The 9,128-nt window shown below is 40.1% G+C and overlaps 1 long non-coding RNA gene across 1 annotated transcript; it reads right to left on the minus strand.

Moving 5' to 3' along the window:
- Positions 1–1,002: 1,002 nt before the first annotated feature.
- Positions 1,003–3,948, minus strand: LOC124660547. Its single transcript, XR_006989906.1, has 3 exons — positions 3,834–3,948; positions 3,501–3,609; positions 1,003–1,090 (listed from the first exon to the last, which is right to left on the minus strand). It is a non-coding gene; the product is annotated as an uncharacterized LOC124660547 (long non-coding RNA).
- Positions 3,949–9,128: the final 5,180 nt, after the last annotated feature.

The raw sequence follows: 9,128 nt of genomic DNA on the forward strand, positions 1-9,128 counted from the left end.
CTAGATTTTAATGTGCGCCTTGGCGCACGATCCCGTGAGACACGTTGTAGGTAAAAAAATGATAATAAACCTTCTTAGTGAAATAAACATTTATGTACAACCAAGAAACGGGAGGAAAATATATTATAGCAAGAAAATATATTATAGCAACTAACATTTGGTGATTTTTCCAAGAGCGACAAAAGCAAGGTAGGAACGCTAAAATCATCATATACATAGAAAATGCATTGTCGCAGCATGGTCTTTATAAGTCACGGCAGAAAGAAAATGTAAATCTAATTAGGGCTTGCATCAGCAAGAGTTAACACCGCTGCAAATGTAAAGATAAATTAACCAATAGTCAATTGGGAGTCGAGACGACAAAAGCAAAAGACTAATTCATGTTCAATACATTAAAGCGGCACGCATGTACCTTGGTGTTACAACGTACTGGTGACATACCGATTCATCTCGCCGACACTTCAGTTTTCACTCCTACCTCCACTCTGCAGGCAAGTAACGTTGTACCATCATTGAATCATAAACCTAGTGTACTTCTCATATGTAAGCTTTTGAGAGCTGGATCTATTCACGTTCTTATAATTATTCAACTACATCTTCATTTGTTAGATCTCGTTACAAACAGAAAAATAGAGTGATCTCCTTACGGACAACATGTGGACATTTATTTAAGTGTGAATGCCAATAACTTTAAAGTTTACAAAAATATTCAAACTATTCAACTACTGGGAATTCGGCAGTTCATGGCATGACATACCATCCGTATTGAATAATGAAGTTACATGGCATCGACCAAGAAAATAGTGGCCATTCTATTAAGGATTGAAGTTATACTACTTACTGCCATTAACTACGCATACACTAAAATAACCGCAGCTATCTTCTCCAAGGACGCATCATGCACAAATATTCATATGTTTTCTACACAATTAATGTGAAGAGATATAACTTTTAGATTTCTTACTTCCTTTAACAGAGTAGTTGTCTCATGTAGAAGGCAACGCGGCCGCCGGAGTCATGCATATAGCAGTTGTCATCATGGATGCCGGCTGCCGGCCTATACAGTTCTGGGAGCTAATTTTGTGCAGCCCTGGCAGAAATAAAGATGGTTTATCATATTCAAATTGAAGGATAATACAAGTACAAGCTCAGTTCCTAATTTTACTCCGGAATCAAAATCTTCAAACATGAACATAAAACTTGGTCATTTATACATTGATTACTGAAAATAAACTGGTGAGGATTTAATTAAAAGACTGCTTACATATGACCTTTCAACAAAACAAAGCTATCATCAACCACTATTGAAGGACGTCTAAACCTCTCAAAGATAAGGATTAAAGCTGCTTACAAAGGCTATCACCTACAGAATAAAACTATAGTGTGTTACCAGGGACATTTCTAAGAGACACGTCGAAATCATTGATCAACATTATTTTGAATTAAAGATAGCCATACATGAGAGTGTAAACGATATGAGCAACAACCAGCACTCGCTGTGAAGGGAAAGGTTTCACAAATTCATACCATCAACTAATTACTTTAGCAGTCTGCTTCCGCTCAAAATATCAGAAAACTGTACACAGGAGAACATAGATATTGCATAGGCAGTTGCACTTACGGCTCGGCCAAACGTCTGCCGTACCAACACTCCACTAATTAGCAATTTCTGCAGGTTTGTTAACCATCACGAATTTTGTATCAATCAATTATGTTAGCAGTACTCTTCCGCTTAATATGACATCATACTCAGCAATACAAAGAATGTAGGAAAATATATATATTATACATAGCAGCAGCCGTTTAAGTTTAGATCAAAGCATATTGTTTTTCACTACATAATTACATGTATGAGCCTTCAGGCTACATGGTTTTCTACTACGAATCTACGATATGTCTAAACCATGACAATGCTTATTATACATATAATGATTTTTTTTAAGGATACTCATTGCAAAGTACGATTGAGGATCTATAGCAAGAACAATATTTGCATGGCCACGTTGCTACCTTGTAATTGAAAGAGTCAGGTTCCAAACTTGTTTGTTCCTATCTACTTCAACGGCAATATGCCCTTGTCTGTTGCAGCAGAAATTTAAACAATTTCACTGGTTCCAGACAGAATTAGATGTGGAAATAAAGTGGTATTTCACGTGATGGGAATATGGGATGCATGACACCTACCAATGAAATCGAAAAGGAATTAGTGCAAGAACGGATGCAAATAGAAATAGTAGAACCAGGTTGTGTAATACAATGATAATAGCTATACAGATTAAACAGAGCATTCAACCATTAACTCTGCTGTAGCAACAGAGCATTAAAAAAAGTTTTGCAGGAATAACTTTAGGGGTGCGCGTTCTCCAACTTTCACTGAAAATCTATTATAATTAAGCAGCAAGTGAAGAATACAGAGGACTATTTTGTTTGCCGTAAGAAGAACACACATGGCTAAATCGTTGCAAGGAAGTACGAAACAATCGAGCAAGGAATGGCAAAAATAACATCGACACAAGTTGCATATGGGGACTGCTGCAGCAGGAACCTACTTCATATATACAGGCTAGTCACAAAAGGAACGAAATGGTCAGTGTACTGTTGGAAGTATCTACTTTCTATACATTGGCCATATGTTAACTTCTGTTTATACTTTATAGAGATCGAATCTGATAGGTTGAGATCGCCACCACCCTAGTTGTCAGACTCTAGGAGATGCAGTATGCAGAGGAGATAAAAGGACATCCACAAGGGAAAGAAGACATCGTGAATCAGGAACACATATTTCACAAGTGCATTAGTCCAAGATGAAATCTAAGATGTGCTCCGACCTTTTAGTAGTTATGCATGTGGCCTGTCGCTGACTTGCATACTAAGCATCATTCTCATGAAACATGCAGACTGCATGTGGACCAATGCACCAAGAAAAAAAAATCAAGCTAGCAAATGAAAAGAGGACAGTGGCAAATCCATTTATCATGTTCGAGTACCATGGTCTAGCAAATTGGGCTGCGCAGGCAGCTGAAAAATAAGTAGGAACACATGATGACCATGAACTAAATAGAAATTCAGTTTCTAATAACCAAAGACAACAACAACAACAAAAGATTTCATGTCGGATAAGCTTAGGCCTTGATCAACATGTAAGCACCAAACCTAATGGGAAGTTAATTCAATGTCTAAAGTAATAGACATGGTACATCCCGTGATCTAAGGCATGGCATTTACAATTCTAAAATTAATGAAACGGAACATTCCACAATGTTGCAACGGAATAAAGCCAAATCTGGGCATATGCATTTATTCTCTACATCTCAGTAATTGTTCAGGGCAAGAATATCCTAACTTATATTATGTTTTCCTAATGCAATGACCCAGTTTGAAAACTGCATATGCACATCCAACAGTATTTGGTAACCTTATTGGTTGTTATTACCCCTATAAAAAAACTGTACCAACATAAGATAAATATAGACAGAATAAAAAAGAACAGAGGCACTTACATGCACAGTACACAAATGGGATCATGAGAGAAGTAGGCCTAGCATCAGGATAATGCTCTTGCCATAAAATGAAAAGGCCAATAACAATATTATTTTCAAGCTGTCAACACTATCAAGAAGAGAGATAGGTAATTAGTCGATTTTCTGAGAAAGTAGCATTCAATAATTGAAGATAGTAAAGAAATAAGAGAACATACACCAACAAACCATACCTTTGTAAATTATTCTATTTATGATTAGTGGTATTAAGAGAATATGGTACACGTAAATTCAAATTGACAACCAAACCAAGACTTTTCTTGGACCTCTAGGATGGCAGAATGTACTAATTACCTAGTCAATGATTTGATTATAATGCTCGTTTTATGAAGGACGGGTCCAGCAAATAGAATGCATTTGGCGGTGCTCAAACCTCGGCCGCGCAAGGTTGAATCTAGCAACCTCTTCTCGTCCGGCTTCTGTGGCACAAGCAAACTCGTCCAACCGTTGGTGTCACATATCACCATGTTTGTTTTCTTCACACCGTCATTTTAGGCGCCTCTTATAGAAGACGTCTGTTCTCACATGCATCTACACCAAACATGGGCAACACGAAAAAAACGTAATGAATTATCCAACATGCAGTTATGGATTTTCATATCAGCCCAGTGTGAAATAAAGCCTACTCCAGGGTAAAAAACAGATGAAAATAAATAATCGGTAAGTAATTAAAGTTACCTTTATATGATTAGGAACATATTAGGCTCCTTTTTAGTACGCTAAAAATCAGTGATTATAAACCTGGATAAGTTCACAAATCCTGAAACAGAACAGAGAAGCATCCAAGTTTTAAGTTTCTGAACCGCATGACTATGAATCAACCTCAACAACGGAGAACATAATTCTTACCTTCCGCTTGGTTTCGGGACAAGCATGCATTCAGCAGTTTGGTCTGATAATAAAATTGTCTCTCGGCAGAATACACGCAGCTAAATCAAAAACTTGGTTAGTGCATGAAATGGCGAGGAAAGTAGCCCTTTGCCTCTAGGGAATTATTGCAGACAGGAGGGCCAAAATCTGCAAAGAAAGAAATGAAAAACCAAAGAATGTAAGCATTCTAATAAGCTCAAGACTCGAGAAAATACTACAGGGCCCATTTGCATACAAAAAGAAGCTAATGTTGATATCATCAAAGCTGCATCGACAAATATATTGGAAAGTATTATGTGAATAAGCCAACGTGCAAACAATTTGCTTGTTGGTAAAATGCGTAACATGCAGATCTATTTGTAACTAAGCATGTTTGCTAGTATAATGAACAAATAATTATCATTCAATTTATCGGCAGCGGACACAATAGGCCTTTACTTAGCTACTCTACCGCTCAGGCACCACAATCTCACCAACCAACCAAGGCGCAAATACCTCTGCTGCCCGAAACATCTAAGTAACGTAACTAATGAAGTGAGGCAGTGAAACATGCTCAAGTTGTGCTCCCCATCGCAGGAAAGCAGCAATATGTCATAAAACTATTAGAGAATACAGATATGTCCATGTTTCGGCAAGCAATACGATAGATTGCATACATTAAAATTGCTATAAATTATTAATGTCCAGGTTTAGCTAGAAACAGAATCCCTTTGCCCAAGTGTAGTGAAAAATCAATAAGATTAACTACATATGGAGTTCTTGTGATGTATGACAAGCTGCCTGAGATCGATCAACCAAGCAGACGAGAGCTAACCTCCACGAGAGGTCTCACGTAGTCGACTGGGCTTCAGGCAAAGATGATCTCCATTATGAGGACACCAGATCCACTCGATTGTTCATCAATTTTCTGAGAAGAAGACAACCAAACAAAACGAATATGTAAAAGAAGCAGAGGGAAAGAAGTTGTGTTCAAGTGGTAGTGCTCAACTGCTCCTGAATATAAAATCCTACTAACTATACCGATTTCAAGAGATAACATTCACGTCAGCATTTTCGGCCATCACATAAATAATGGGCTGCTTCCCTGTCTTTATATCCCAAATACATATCTTTCCATTCATCGAACAAGAGGCAAAAATGTCGGCTTCGTGGGACTCCAAGTGCAAGAATATAATCATAATATTTGAGACAATCAACGTTTTTAGAGAACATAGGAGTAGATATATGATGCATCATTCAAGTAAAATGCCTCGCAGATCCTCAATGTTGCCGAATGTGCAACAAAAGAGTTTTTATACTCTTCACAAGTGTTCGAAGATGGCTTCACAGAGGTTTTTTAAACTGGTCTAGAATATATACCAAATTACGCGGCATGTAAAATTCAGTGGGAACTCGCAGCCTCCAACATAAACACAGAAAACCTATTAGCCCACACCGAGTGCGATGAAGCAGAATTGTGAGAATTTCAAGATCATGTTTTATTGCAGCTTCTAACCCAAGTACCAGCATTTCAAGATCAAGATAGTGTACTGCACATGCGAATTAATAAAAGATAGTATTTGGTGATGCAAAAAATAGGCGAAAAGAGAAAAGGCTACCTATATCTTGCTATCCAGGCTTGTATGTCATCATATACTCTTATTTTCTCTGTGAAGATTCAGAGTCTAGACCTGCATATCCGATCGACAAGCAGTACAACAATCCTTATGACAATGCAAATAGATGAGAACCGAAATGCTTACTGCATCGTAAGCACTACACACCGATAAGGTCCAACAAAAATCCATGTACTCATTCTGGAGTGTAATGAGGCAAAATCACAACCAAATAATAAAATTAGAAAATATTGTCTTGATGGCAATTCTTGCAGCATTTATCATTTATTTACATGCATCAATATTTTACCGAGAAAGTTCTAAAAAGGTATTAGATCAGGCGGTAATCAGAGAACAAGATGAAAACAAAAAATTGCAATACATGTTTTTCAATAAACACGGACCTAACAATTCTATGCAATCAATCAAAATCAAAATCAACCAAGTATATGCATCGTCAAACTGATCATCTTACATGTTTGTCGCACACGCAGAACTCCAGTACAACAAGAGCAAAGCTTATAATAAATGTATCATCTTCATGCAAAATCACACCAATTAGCAGGAAAAGTCAACATAGCTGGCTGATTTATTTAAATAAAACCAGTCAACAATACCATGGAGAAACACTCTTACATACTTTAAGATGTTGGCATCAACTATTAAAAATAAGGTGAGAACCTATCATAAGCAAAGCAGGCATCATGTGTATATCTGTCAAAAAACGCATCTGACATAACTCCTTGATTTAAAGAGCTCTGCAGACTAAACAATACTTGCTCTCTGTGGTACTTAATTTCTTACCAGCTACTGCGATAGGTAATAACCAGACCTAATTGATAATGCTACATTGATTTTAGTGCTTTATCTGCAAAAATATTGCACAACTACAGTAACATTAAAACCTCTTATTTTCTCTGATGCATTTTTCCAAGCCTGGAACAAATGAATATAGTTAACCCAGGAGAAAGGGGTGGATTTGGCCTGCTTCTAGAAACAAAGGCTCACAGTAAATAAGAAGTATATGAACAATGCAAGTAGATGTGAGATTTTTTGAAATTTCAATTGGGGTGATGGGATGAGATTGCATATTCACATGTTTGTCGGATCATCCTGGAGCTATTCAGTTTTTTTATCTTCTCATTACGACTATCTTTTTACTACACTCGCAATTGTGAATTCCACACTAAAGTACAGCTATCTAAGGTAATATTTCTAGGGATGATTTAAGCTCACCATAAATCCATTATCGTTGCGCGACTAATATACTTTACTACAAAATTCCCTGAAAAGCACTTGTCCAAATGGCTTCTTTCAACTCGTCCCTGAGTTCTTTAGAAGAACCTTTTCAAACTCTTATGTTTTAGTGATTATGAGGCAACAAGTTTTTTAAAGAAAAGATACCAGAAATTGTATAAGTATGATATCGCCATCCAATTAACTAATATTTCAAAATGAGGAGACCACACCGAGTTATTGTTCAAAAATAGCATCCACGATAAGCACAACAGGATATGAAATATTAAATTGTCCAATAGTACCAAAAATCATGACCTTGCGGGTCATGATATGCTCTCCCTCGTCCTTCCTATAAAAGCGTGCTATATAAACTGTGAAAAGAACACAAATGTTGCTATGATGCTAAGAGAAGAGAGCAGATACCTCTCCGCCACTGAACAAAGCTGATCGGGTACAATTTTTGTTTCAATCTTGTCATCGTTCAAGCATATATAGATTCAGCTTTAGACCGTCGTCACTGATTTGGAGCATACTACAAACATGTAGTGCTCAGCAGACATCAGCTGATTTGCGTTATAATCTCAAATCCCTGTGTCACTCGGCCAAAATAAACTGAAAATGGAAAAATAGCAAGCGACCTACATAATTGGGGAGAGATACCATATCAAACACGGAACCAAAAATACTCACCTCCACGCAGAACCTTTATGCAACTATCCTGCAGCTTAGCTTTTAGCCAAAATTCGTAATATGTAAGAACAAATGTAGGCAAAAAAGACAAATCTGAATCTTACTCGAATCCATGAACATGTTCATCCGTGCTCAATACGGAGATCAAGAGACTGAATAACCTATTCAGATTTTTGTCAAACATCTTGCTTGCATAGATAGGTAGATCTACACAAAGTTTCAAGGATTGAAACCAGAGAGAGATAGGGAGATAGAGAAATCTAATGGATGAGTTTGGGACTACGGATACCTGTGTTCCATGCTAGGTCAGCTGGGCGGTGGATCCCTCTATTCCAGTCTCTATTCCTGTTGAGCGCCTGGGAGGAGTGAGAGACAGGCACCAAGAAGAGCAATGGGATGGAGACGGGAAGGCCCGGCCGCTGCTTACCCCGGCTCTTCACTAGTGCGGGGCAGAAGAAAGCTGCGGTGGCCTGCCATGCTGCTCCAACTGAGCACCACCGAAGAGAAAAAGACGGTGATGATCTGCTCCGGTTGAGGAGGGAGGGGCGGGTGCAGCTAGACGATTTGGGCAGGGAGACGTGGGAATGGAGGCGGCGCGCTAGGGTTTGCACTCGCGGGCGCAGCCACGCCGGCCGGCGGCCACCGGCGACCAGATGTAGGGGCCGCTGCTCACCACGCAGCCCGCCTCCGTCTCAGCAGCTTCTCCTTACTTCTTTCACACTTGGTAGGGGTTGGTGGGGGAGAAGAGGAGGCGAGACGGGGCTGGGAAGAGGAGAAGAGCGGGTGGCGGCTAGGGAGCCGGAGCGGCGCCGCCGGGCGACGGGATTGGAGAGCACAAAGCACGCGAGTGGATTGGGGGGCTTCCTCCCCGTCGTCTCTAGCACCGGCAGCCCATGGAGTGCACCCGCGGCAGCATGGAGGGCTTCCTCCCCGGCTCCTCGCTTGCTTCCTCGACGGAGAAGAGCACGACGGGGCGCGGGACATGGGCATGGTTGGGATGGACGCGGGCGCGGAGCGGGGGCGCGAAGGGCGGGCGCGGAGCGGCGGCGCGGAGGGCGGGCGCGGAGCGGAGCGGAGGCGGCGGCTGGGAGCGGAGGAGGAAGGGGAGAGGGAGCGACGGGATTGGAGCTCGCAGCCACGCGCGACGGGAGAGTCTGGGCCGAGCGGGCTTTTTACCGACCCATGGATAAAAAGT

The sequence above is a fragment of the Lolium rigidum genome, chromosome 6 (genome assembly GCF_022539505.1).
Source record: "Lolium rigidum isolate FL_2022 chromosome 6, APGP_CSIRO_Lrig_0.1, whole genome shotgun sequence".
NCBI lineage: Eukaryota > Viridiplantae > Streptophyta > Magnoliopsida > Poales > Poaceae > Lolium > Lolium rigidum.